The sequence below is a fragment of the Eriocheir sinensis genome, chromosome 45 (assembly GCF_024679095.1).
Source record: "Eriocheir sinensis breed Jianghai 21 chromosome 45, ASM2467909v1, whole genome shotgun sequence".
Lineage (NCBI taxonomy): Eukaryota > Metazoa > Arthropoda > Malacostraca > Decapoda > Varunidae > Eriocheir > Eriocheir sinensis.
In genome coordinates, this window is record NC_066553.1 from 1,851,869 (window position 1) to 1,864,739 (window position 12,871).

The 12,871-nt window shown below is 38.6% G+C and overlaps 2 protein-coding genes across 4 annotated transcripts in view; one reads left to right on the plus strand and one right to left on the minus strand.

Annotated features, from left to right (window-relative positions):
• LOC126980842 (putative neutral ceramidase C) overlaps window positions 1-10,759 on the minus strand; it is an 88,980-nt gene extending 78,221 nt beyond the window's left edge. The window contains exons 1-3 of the mRNA XM_050831136.1: window positions 10,359-10,759; window positions 10,190-10,256; window positions 9,946-10,138 (exon numbers count right to left, since the gene is read on the minus strand). The gene's annotated coding sequence lies outside the window, so the exon portion shown is untranslated. The remainder of the gene's footprint in view (window positions 1-9,945; window positions 10,139-10,189; window positions 10,257-10,358) is intronic.
• LOC126980843 (prolyl 4-hydroxylase subunit alpha-1-like) overlaps window positions 1-12,871 on the plus strand; it is a 95,300-nt gene that overhangs the window by 65,532 nt on the left and 16,897 nt on the right. The window contains exon 3 of one of the 3 annotated variants that reach the window (XM_050831140.1): window positions 4,928-4,995. The exons of the other annotated variants lie outside the window; for them this stretch is intronic. The gene's annotated coding sequence lies outside the window, so the exon portion shown is untranslated. The remainder of the gene's footprint in view (window positions 1-4,927; window positions 4,996-12,871) is intronic. 3 annotated transcript variants of the gene reach the window in all.

The window sequence follows — 12,871 nt, forward strand, 5'->3', positions numbered from 1 at the left end:
ACAAGAAAAACAAAACACAGCGTCCTTGCTCTTGCGCACTTCCTCTCTCCTTTGTCAACGAGAGGACAAAAAGAGGACGACGAGTGTGAAGAAGAAGAAGAATGACGGAAGTAATAAGATGGATAGGAAGAGGAAGAGGAGGAGGAGGAAGGTGGAAACAGGATGGAGAAAGGCGAAAATGATAGAATAAAGAGGAGGAAGAGGAAGAGGAGGAAGGGCGGAAAGAGGATGGAAAAAAGCAAAATTAATAGGATAAAGAGGAAGAGGAGGAGGTGGAAACAGGATGGAATAAGTCAAAATTAATAGGATAAAGAGGAAGAGGAGGAGGTGGAAACAGGATGGAATAAGTCAAAATTAATAGGATAAAGAGGAAGAGGAGGAAGAGGAAAGAGGATGGAATAAGTCAAAATTAATAGGATAAAGAGGAGTTAGATAAAAAAGAGGAAGAGGGAGAGGAGGAAGGCGAAAAGAGGCTCACCGCATTTATCAAGAAAACACATCACATATACATGATACATACATATACATGACCTTACAGTTTGTTTGTTTATAGAGCTGTTTTTCTTCTTTCCTTTGTTAACTATGAAATGCTAATTGATTGATTGATTAGCGGGCCTTTTTTTCCTCATTATTATTATTATTATTATTATTATTATTATTATTATTATTATTTTGTCCTTGAGCTGCCTACTTGTGAAAAAAACGTGTGTGTGTGTGTGTGTGTGTGTGTGTGTGTGTGTGTGTGTGTGTTATTTTCGCGGCCTTGTCAGGAATAAGTTAAAGATTTGAAAGCGACGACGTGAATTGCATTGGTGAGTGAGTGTCCTGTGCGTTCGTGTGTCCGCGAAATGCATTGTGGGTGTGAGTGATTCTGTTGTTGTTGTTGTTATTGTTGTTATCGTTGTTGTTGTTGTTGTTGTTTTCCTCGCCCTCCTCCTCGTCCTCGTCCTCCTCCCCGTCTTCCTCCTCCTCCTTATTCGTCTTCTTTTTTTTCTTCTTTTCTTATATTCGATTTTTTCTGCAACTTTATTTTCATCTTATTCTTATCATTATTACTACTACTACTACTACTACTACTACTACTACTACTACTACTACTACTACTACTACTACTACTACTACTACTACTACTACTAATAATAATAATAATACGAGATACCTACTTTTTATGATGTTGTTGTTGTTGTTGTTGTCATTATTATTGTTGTATTAATTTGACGATGTTCAGTAACACAATTTTGGTCACCGTTGAAGCTTGTTATGTATGTTATTGATGTTCTTTTTTTCACTATATAACTTTTATCGGTATCCGCGAACTTTGATTACAGAATTTTCACTTTGATTGTCTTTTCTGTTCTTCACTCTTTTTCTTTCCTTATCAGTCACTATCAATGTTTTTAGTTGACGGGAAAATCTTAGGTAGGAATTGGCTTATCACTACTACGCCTGCTGCTGCCTCACACACACACACACACACACACACACACACACACACACGCACACGCACACACATACACACACAAACACACACGTTCAACTCCTTCCTTCCTTCCTTACTCTACTTCCTTCCTTCTGTTCACATTGCCAGCACTCAACCACCATCACCACTAACACCATCACCAACACACAACACCACCACCTTCATCTCTCAACACCACTAACACAACCTCACCTCCATCACCACAAACACCACACTCACCACTGACACCACCTCATCTCACCGCACCCACCAACCAACCCACCCACCCCGTCATGCCGCCACCAACCTACGAGTCTTGCCGGGTCAGGGTCACTGTGCCGGCAGGACCTGAAGAAAGTGTAAGTCTGAAGTCTCCAGCGCTGGTAAGGAGGCCAAGTTCACCCACCCCGCAACACACACAGGTCAAAGGAGGAAAGGGGCGCGCGGTAGGAGTAGTATTAACGCAACGACCTCCCGCCTGCTCGCAAGGTCGTGGAGATGAAGACGTCGAGTTGAATGCATCTGCTAATAGGCGGGAGCTCAGTCTTTGGGTGTTACTGCCTCGGTGCGCAACTCCGTATCTGCTTCTCTGCTGTCCGCTTAAAGTCATGGAGTTGAAAGGTCGACTTGTTGAATGATGGATGGGTTATCTTGGAGGCATCCGCTGGGTGATTGGTTGGGTTGGTTGGTCTTAGGTGTGTTCTTTGCCCCGGTGCGCAACTCTTTATCTTCCTTTTCTCTCCCTCTCTCCCCCGCAAGGTCACGGAGTTGAAAGGTCGAGTTAACGATTGAGGGTTAAATTTAGAGGCATCTACTAATAGGCGGGAGTTCGGTCTTTGGGTGTTACTGCCTCGGTGCGCAACTCCGTATCTGCGGGAGGTGATTGTATTAACGCGACTCCCTCCCTCTCGTCCGCTTGCTAGGTCGTGGAGTTGAAAGTTGAAGGCTAATCTTGGTGTCATCTGCTAATAGGCGGGCGTTCGGTCTTTGGGTGTTACTGCCTCGGTGCGCAACTCCGTATCTGCAGGAGGTGATTGTATTACCGCGACTCCCTGTTTCTCGTCCGCTTGCTAGGTCGTGGAGTTGAAAGTTGAAGGCTAATCTTGGTGTCATCTGCTAGGGCGATCGTTCAATCTTCCCGCGTTCTCTATATTACTTACTGATAACTTATTTTTGCAGCGAGGGAGACAGCTGAAGGACAACAACACAAACCGGAAAACAACAAAAAAACGCCCGCATATATATTTTCATTAGCCTACCTCAGCGTTGCCAAATTATCGTACTCAGCGCATTGCATTTTTGTAGTTTCTGACCTATAACTCTAGCAAAAAAGAACGAAACCCATCAATATTAAACAGTTTTCACGCTAACTTTAATTTCCTATCGTTATTTGTGTGGTTACGACAGTCTTGGAGCCTAAAAATGATAAATGCAATGTTCAGTGTACGACAGTTTGGCAACGTTGGCCTACCTGTCTCTATCACGCATTCCTTCCTAACACTCTATTCCCACGGTCCTTCTGCTGACGGGACATTCATTCATTCTTTTCAATATTACTTCTTTCCTTTCCTTCATTACTTTATTGCTTCTTTTTTTCCGTTCGGCCTATAGCGTCGGTAGGGTTTCTTGATGGGGCCTGGTGGTCGGGTTCAGCCCATTATGGCGTAGGCAAGTGTTTTACAGAGGTGCCTTCTAATTTAGCTTTTTTTTCTTCTTTTTCTGCTTTTTCTTCTTCTTCTTCGTCTTCTTCTTCGTCTTCTTTTTTATTTTTATTTTTATTTTTATTTTTCTTTATTTTCTTCTTTTTCTTTTTCTTTTTCTTCTGCTTCTTCTTCATCTTCATCTTCTTCTTCTTCTTCTTCTTCTTCTTCTTCTTCTTCTTCTTCATTTTCTTCCTTTCTTCATCATTAACTTCTTTGGCTTTTTCTTCTTTTTTCTTCCTCTATTATTATTATTATTATTACGATGATCATTATTATTATTATTATTACGATGATCATTATTACTGTTTTTATTATTATTTATTATTATTACTGTTATTTTCACTGTTATTTATTCTTAACATTATTTCTCTTTACTGTTAAGGTGACGGGCGCGAGAGAGAGAGAGAGAGAGAGAGAGAGAGAGAGAGTAATAAGTGTGTGGAGGTCAACAAGTTTACGGAGGGCACGGGAATTAATCTCTCGCTCTCTCTCTCTCTCTCTCTCTCATCACATTTCTTCGATTTTTCTTTGATTCTTTTTGCTTTTTTTTTCTCTATTCTCATTTTTATTCCTTTTTTTTCTTCCTCTCCTTTTTTTCTTTCTCAATCTTTCATATTAATTTTCTTTTCCTTCTCCATTTTATTTTCTATATTCATTCTTTCTTTATATTTCCACACATATATATATTTTTCATTCTCTTCCTTTATTTTCTTCTATTCATCCCATTTGTGTACATTTTCTTCTTCTCCATTCATACATTGTAAAAAAATAAAAATAAATAAAAATGTCGGGTTGTACGTGAGGCTTGGCAAAGGAAACAGAAATAAACAAGAAAAAAAAGAGAAGCAAGGACTCTGTGTTTAATTATTAAGTTTACGTGTGACCTTTCTCTCTCTCTCTCTCTCTCTCTCTCTCTCTCTCTCTCTCTCTCTCTCTCTCTCTTATCTTCATTTTTCCTGTTTTATTAATGTCTTTAATTATTTATTCTTTTACATTTTTCTCGTTTTCATATTGGTTTTTATATCGGCAATTTCTCTCTCTCTCTCTCTCTCTCTCTCTCTCTCTCTCTCTCTCTCGCTCTCTCTCTCTCGTTCGACAATAACACATCAATTATTTTTCCACTGTCACTTTCAACAACAACATCAACATCACCATTTTTTTTTCCTCGCCGTGTGTTAAGTTGAAATGAAGAAATGACAAGCATGTATAAAAATTGAACCTTCACCTTATTCAATTATATATATGACACACGTTTTTGTATTTGTATTTGTTGTTGCGTCATTCTTTACCTTCAAAATGACTGACGAACATGACCAAAAGAACACTCAGTTTTTTTTTTTTTTTTTTTTTTTTTTTCCGGACATGAATTTTCTTTATAGCGAGGTTTTTATTTATTATTATTTTGTTTATTTATTTTCTTTATTTTATTTTATTTTTTATTTTTTATTTTTCTTGTTTATATGTATACTTCTACATCTTCTCCTCTCTTCTTTTAATCTTCTTCTTCCTCTTGTTCTTCTCCTTCCTTTCTTCTTCTTTTTCTTTTACTTTTTCTCTTCCTATCTACTACTACTACTACTACTACTACTACAACCATCACTACTACTACTACTACTACCACCACTATAACTACTACTATTACTACTACTACTACCAAACCCACCACAAGAACCACTACTTACATTATTATTTTTATTATTACTATTACATAATACTCTAACCAGTCCTAATCATCATCATCATCACTTTTCCTTTCTTCTTCCAGGTGAGTGAGGGAGCGACAGGTGTGCCAGCGGTAACCAGGTGACAGCAACAGCGGTAGACAGACGGCAGGTGCGAGGTTGCATAATTTCACGGGGAAGAGATTGAGGCAGGAGGAGGAGGAGGAGGAAGGGTGGGAGAGGGGGGAAGGGGGAGATGAAGGGAAGGTGAGGTAGGGGACTGGAAGGGAGGGATAGGGAAGGTGAGAAAGGGGGAAGGGGAGGGGAAGGGGAAGAAGGGGAAGGAAGGTAGAATGGGGATGAGGCTGGAAGGAAGGGGAGGTTAAGGGAAATGGGGAAGGGAGGAATGTGGGGAGAAAGGGAAAGGGGAGGGGAGGGAAAGTGAGGAAATAGGGAGGTAGGATGGGGAGAAAGGGGAGGGAAGGGAAGGAATGGTAAGGAAGGGAAGGGGGGGAGGGAGGGAGGAGGAAAAGGAGAGAAGTTAGCGAGCGCATCAGTGAGTGATTTACCGGGGCAAGGTATTTCTCTCTCTCTCTCTCTCTCTCTCTCTCTCTCTCTCTCTCTCTCTCTCTCTCTCTCTCTCTCTCTCTCTCTCTCTCTCTCTCTCTCTCTCTCGCTTATAAAAACTATGTATACTCGTGGAAATACCCACCATCACAACAACCTCTACGGAGCGTTATCGAATGCGTGGAGTGTGTAGGCCTGGAACTATTTGAGGATTTAGGCCTTGTTTACTTTTTCAACGACACACAGACAGATAAAAAGATAGACAGACACACAGACAGGCAGACAGAAAAGACACTCATTACATACCGTTGCCAGATTGTCGTACTCACAGCATAGTATTTACGGGATTCTGAAGCGATAACTATAAATATGTTTCGGTATTGGAGCCCAGAAGACAGTTTTGGGGTAAGAAGTCGGGAAACATAATCAGCAGAGTACGACAGTCTGGCACAGTTGCAATAGACACTGAAAGAAAATCCATAACAAAAAATCTCACATCTTTATCCTTTATTAATTTACCTCATTATTTTTATACAGCGTCTCATTTTTTTTATTATTATCTCTCATTATTATTATCATTATTATCAGTGTCTTATTTTGTATTACTAGTGCCTTTTGGTGACCTTGTTTTCCAGTGGTAATGTAAAAGATAGGAAAGGAAGACACTTATAACTCTCTCTTTCGTTCTGACTTTCATTCTTTATTTTTTCCATTTTTACTTTTTTTTTATCCACCTCTTCCCCCCCCACCCCCTATTCCTTCCCTCCCTTATTCCTTCACCTCCCTCTATCCTTTCCTTCCCCTCCCTTCCTTCCTTCTTTCCTTCCTTCCTTCATCGCCCTCCCTCCCTTCTCATCCCCTCCTTCCCTCTTTGATATTTATGGAAAGGAAAAAAATATAAGAACCTATTTACCGTGTGTGTGTGTGTGTGTGTGTGTGTGTGTGTGTGTGTGTGTGTGTGTGTGTGTGTGAATGCTTTATATAGTTATTGATTTATTTAGGAGTGGAATTTTTCTTCTGGTTCTTCTTCTTTTCTTTCTTTTTCTTTCTATCTCTTTCTTTCTTCGTCTTCTTGTTCTTCTTCTTTCTTCGATTCTAAACTGCGGTACAATAGACTCATTCAGAAAACAAATACACACTCACTCGTCACCACAACACACAAACATTAACAGTTACACTTGATTCACTTCCCTTCCCTGCACACTCGGCTCCCGCGTCCCCCCAACAGCCAGCACAATGTTCCTGATAGCTGCCCTGCGCATCATTGTCCAGATCCAGTTCTAGATTAATTTTTTCTTCTTCCTCGTTTTCTTCATTTTCTTTATTATTATTTATTATTATTATTATTATTATTGTTGTTATTGTTGTTATTGTTGTTGATTCAAAGTCTTCATATCCTCGTTTTTTTATTTTTCTTCATCTTCCACTTCGTCCATTCAAATCCTCCTCCTCCTCCTCCTCCGCCTCCTCCTCCTCCCGCCTCTTCACACTTTCATCCTAGCGTCACACACACACACACACACACACACACACACACACACACACAGTCTTGCCTCACACCCACTATGATTCAGTAAGATTTCTTTCGACACGTGTTTTCTCAACCTAGTGATGATGATCTTTTCAACGCCCCCGCAAACTAACGCTAAGCTTCAACATTCTTTTTAGAGTGTTTATTATTTGGTGACGTGACGTTTTTTGTTTGGTTTGGTTAGATGTTTTTGAATGCGTTTAAATGTGTTTGGATTTGCTGGAATGACACCCAACTTTTTTTTTTGTTGTTGTTGTTTTTAATTCACGATTGTCATTTTAAACAGCTTATTCGTGTTTTTTTTTTTTTCGCTTTGGTGGTGGTGTTTTTTTATATATATTTTTGTTTTGTTTTTTTCATTGTTTCTTTGTCACGATTGTCATTTTCAGCCGTTTATTCTATATATATATATATATATATATATATATATATATATATATATATATATATATATATATATATATATATATATATATATTTTTGTATTTTTGTTTTGTTTTTTTCATTGTTTCTTTGTCACGATCGTCATTTTCAACCGTTTATTCTTGACCTATTTATTATTTGTTAGGTGTTTTGAAATGCATATGATGTGTTTGATGTTCTTAAAGGCTCTGAATTGAATGACACCTAACGATTTTTTATTATTTCTTATATATTTCGTGTTTTTCTTCGTTTCTTCTTCATGAGTGTTATTTTCAAACGTTTATTCTTGACCTATTTATTGTTTGTTTAGGTGTTTTGAAATGCATATGATGTGTTTGAAGTTCTTGAAGGCTCAGAATTGAATGACACCCAACTTTTTTATATATATTTTTGTATTTTTTTTTTTTTTTTCAGTTTCTTTGTCACGATCGTCATTTTCAACCGTTTATTCTTGACCTGTTTGTTGTTTGTTTCTTAGGGGTTTTAGAATGCAGATAATGTGCTTGATGTTCTTAAAGGCTGGAGAGACACGCAACTCTTTCTATATATTTTTATTTAGTTTTTCATTGCTCTTTCTTCTTCACGATCGTCATTTTCAACTTTATTCTTGACCTGTTTATTGTTTGTTTATTTAGGGTTTTAAATGCAGATAATGTGTTTGATGTTCTTAAAGGCTCTGAATTGAATGACACCCAACTTTTCTTTCTTTATATATTTCATTTTTCTTCGTTTCTTCTTCACGACTATCATTTTCAACTACTTATTCTTGACCTGTTTGTTGTTTGTTTATTTAGGGGTTTTAAAATGCAGATAATGTGCTTGATGTTCTTAAAGGCTGGAGAGACACGCAACTCTTTCTTTCTTTCTTTATATAGTTCATTTTCTTCACTCTTCTTCACGACTATCATTTTCAACAGCTTATTCTTGACCTGTTTGTTGTTTGTTTCTTTAGGGGTTTTAGAATGCAGATAATGTGCTTGGTGTTCTTAAAGGCTGGAGAGACACGCAACTCTTTCTTTCTTTCTTTATATAGTTCATTTTCTTCACTCTTTCTTCTTCACGACTATCATTTTCAACTACTTATTCTTGACCTGTTTGTTGTTTGTTTCTTTAGGGGTTTTAGAATGCAGATAATGTGCTTGATGTTCTTAAAGGCTCAGTTGAATGACACACAACTTTTCATTTATATCTTTTCATACGTATTTCGTTTTCCATGGCGGGATTTTTCTGTTCAAGACGTAGAAGTCATGTAAATCTATCCCTCGGATCACAAAACAGTCCATAAAAATCCCAAGCAACTTCTACGAGAGGCTCTTCAACCACCCAGCAGTGAATGGGTACCAGGTATTAATCGGGGGTTGTGTCCCGTCTCCTGGGATCTGTTCTCTTCTCCTATAATTCCTTCCCCTTCTGTCTCTCTCCGGTATATGACCACAGATCTTGCGCCGACTAAACGAAACTTTCCAACTTCTCTTACTGCCAGAATCGTCATCGTTATAGTGCCTCTGACGTACTACATAAACGTTTTCCCTGTTCCCATCACGTCTTGTTTCCATGCGCACCTTTCTGAACTTGCCCCACTTGCCTCCATCTCTCCACCCCTCCCATGATGGCCTCGCTGCACATTACTTTCTACTCAAGCTCCTTTTCATGCCGTTCAGCCAACCAGTGTGAGAATTGACCAGAGGGAGAGATGACATAAGAGGTTTTTTTTTATTATTACGGTATTGGAAGCAGATCAAGGGCAACAGTATAAAAGATATGACTGAAAATAAAGCCCGCCGGTGTGTGCTGCTTTTGCAAATAGTTGATAGCGTAGCCGAAAGAGGGTTGAAAGAGGATGGATTTGTCATGATAGTCCCCCTCTTGAAAGCGTTTAAGTCGTAGGCAAGGGGAACTATAGACGAGTCCCCCTCTTGAAAGCGTTTAAGTCGTAGGCAAGAGGAACTATAGACGAAGGAAGGCTGTTAATAGGATGAAACACACTATAAAAACATCAAACAGAGATAGATAGATAGATAGATAGATAATGAGAGATAGAGACTACTACTACTACTACTACTGTTACTACTACAAAATAAAGTCATAGATCCAAGTTGAAGCACAGTCAAATCTTCCTTTACTCAAAAAAGAAGGAGGAAGAAGAGGAGGAGGAGGAGGAGGAGGAGGAGGAGGAGGACCACCTATACCTGTCTAACATTTCCGGGTTTGTCTTATACAGGTGACCAAACCCGTTAATTAGCGTTACCTGTGTGTGTGTGTGTGTGTGTGTGTGTGTGTGTCCTGTCTGTTTATTCGTGTGTCTGTCTCGTCTGTAAGTCTATCTATCTGTCTGTGTCTGTATGTCTTTCTGTGGATGTACCTTTCTGTCTGTCTGTCTGTCTGTCTGTATGTATGTATGTATGTATGGAAGGCTGCCTAAGCAAAACGCATACTCATCAACACACACACACACACACACACACACACACACACACACACACACACACACACACACACACACACACACACACACCAAGGTAACCAAACACACACACACACACACACACACACACACACACACACACACACACACACACTCAAACATCCTCATTTACTCACCTTTCGTCGCGGTAAACAATGACGGGCGCGGGGGAGTAATTAACACAGGTGAGGGAGATTAATTAGTCCGTCCCTCCTCCAGGTGAGCGTGCGGTTATCACGTTAATTAAACACACCTGCCGAGGCTTCATGTTCCCTCCACCTGTGCGCCTGTTTACCTGTTCACAACCTGTTCTCTTTCCAATCCCTCCACCTGTGCGCCTGTTTACCTCTTCACAACCTCTTATCTTTTCAATCCCTCCACCTGTGCGCCTGTTTACCTGTTCACAACCTGTTCTCTTTCCAATCCCTCCACCTGTGCGCCTGTTTACCTCTTCACAACCTCTTATCTTTTCAATCCCTCCACCTGTGCGCCTGTTTACCTGTTCACTACCTGTTCTCTTTTCAATCCCTCCACCTGTGCGGCTGTTTACCTGTTCACTACCTGTTCTCTTTTCAACCTGTTTCAGTGTTTGTACTATATGGCACCTCTTGGTAATGTTCTTAAATACTTGTGTTAATGTGTTTGTTTGTTTGTTTGTGTGTGTGTGTGTGTGTTTGTATTTTCATCACACGTAGGTACACATGATTGTAATATTCATTCACACACTTACTAGGTTTTTGTTTGTATGTTTGTTTGTTTGTTTTAGGCGTTTTACTGTATTTCTTTCGTATATTCGTAACTCCACTTCTTTTCGTTATTTCCTTTATTTTCGTCACGTTCACCTCTTCAAATAATTAACGCAGGTTGGGTTCTGTTTATTTTTCCTTGTTCACCTTTTCAAATTGGTCTCACTGACTCATTTATTCTATTCGTCTTCAATATTCACATTTGCAAATAGTTTAAAGTGGTTGGTTTGTATTTTTTTTTATCATACACGTTTTGAACAGGTCACAGAGGTTGGCATATACTTTATTTTCTTTATTATTCTTTTCAAATTGGTATCACAGATTTGTATATTCTATTCGTCTTCAATATTCACATTCGCAAATAATTTACAGCGGTTGGGTTGTATTTATTTTTTCTTTATCATACACGTTTTGAACAGGTCACAGAGGTTGGCATATACTTTATTTTCTTTATTATTCTTTTCAAATTGGTATCACAGATTTGTATATTCTATTCGTCTTCAATATTCACATTCGCAAATAGTTTACAGCGGTTGGGTTGTATTTTTTTTTCTTCTTTAACATACACGTTTTGAACTGGTCACAGAGGTTGGTACATTTATTTTTCTTTTATATTCACCTTTTCAAATTGGTATCACTGACTTGTTTATTCTATTCGTCTTCAATATTCACATTTGCAAAGAGTTTACAGCGGTTGGGTTGTATTTTTTTTTTTCTGTATCATACACGTTTTGAACAGGTCACAGAGGTTGGCACATAACTTTTTTTCGTTTTTATTCACCTTTTCAAATTGGTCTCACTGACTTGTTTATTCTGTTCGTCTTCAATATTCACATTTGCGAATAGTTTACAGCGGTTGTGTTTTTTTATTTTTTTCCTTATTCACCTTTTCAAATTGGTATCACAGACTTGCTTATTCTATTCGTCTTCAATATTCACACTCGCAAATAGTTTACAGCGGTTGGGTTGTATTTCTTTCTTTAGCATACACGTTTTGAACAGGTCACAGAGGTTGGCACATACTTTTTTTTCTTTCTAATTCACTTTTTTTTCTAATACGCAACACAGATTAATTCCTATTTATCTTTTTTTCTATCTAACATACTCGGTCACTTTTCTCTCTCCTGGTGTTCATGCCCTTAATACACTAAAACACTTCGGTCCGCGCACTCGTATCAAACAGGTATCAGACAGGTTGATTTCATAGGTAAGACTAGTGGATATTTTCTTATCTTTTAATTATCATACACATACACTTTCCTCCTCTACCCTCGTGTGCATGTTCTTAATACACCCAATACACTTAAAACACTCCTCCTGCTTGGGTCAAATAGATAAGATAGTTTGATTTCACAGGTAAGACTAGTGGATTTGTACTTATCTTTTAATTATCATATACATCCACTTTCCTCCTCTACCCTCGTGTGCATGTTCTTAATACACCCAATACACTTAAAACACTCCTCCTGCTTGGGTCAAATAGATAAGATAGTTTGATTTATACTGATTCTTTTCTTTATCATATAGTTGTTGTTTTTTCTTTATTAACACTCCCCTTTTTTTCCGTTATTATATATTGTCCTTTTTTTTCTTTGTCATAAACTGTCCGTCTTTTCTCTATATACACGGCCACTTTTTTTTCTATATCATATACTGTCCTTTTTTTTCTTTGTCATACAGTGTCCGTCTTTTTTCCATCATACACTGTCCCTATTTTCTTTGTCATATACTGTCCCTTTTTTTCTTTGTCATATACTGTCCCTTTTTTTCTTTGTCATATACTGTCCCTTTTTTTCTTTGTCATATACTGTCCCTTTTTTTCTTTGTCATATACTGTCCCTTTTTTCTCCATCATACACTGTCCCTATTTTCTTTGTCATATACTGTCCCTTTTTTTCTTTGTCATATACTGTCCCTTTTTTCTTTGTCATACAGTGTCCCTATTTCCTTTATCAAACACTGTCCCTTTTCCTTTATCGTAGACTCGGTCACTTTCTTCCCTTCCTGGTGTTCATGGTTTCAAAAATTACGCTTCGGTCTGTATACGCTCTCGGTTCGGCTCGGTTCGGTTCGTGTCGTTCGGGCCGGTAACGCTGCGCTGTCACACCGTTAAGTAATACCTCACACTTATACCTCACACTTATGCCTGTCACTTACGCCTGTCACTTATATATGTCACGTAATCGATGGTGTTAACACATTCAGAGGACGTTCAGGAGAGCGCCGACAGTAAGCTTGTATAGTGGTTGTTTTTCTTTGGGTATTGTAGTTACTCGTGGTAGTAGATGTAGTAGTAGTAGTAGTAGGAGGAGGAGGA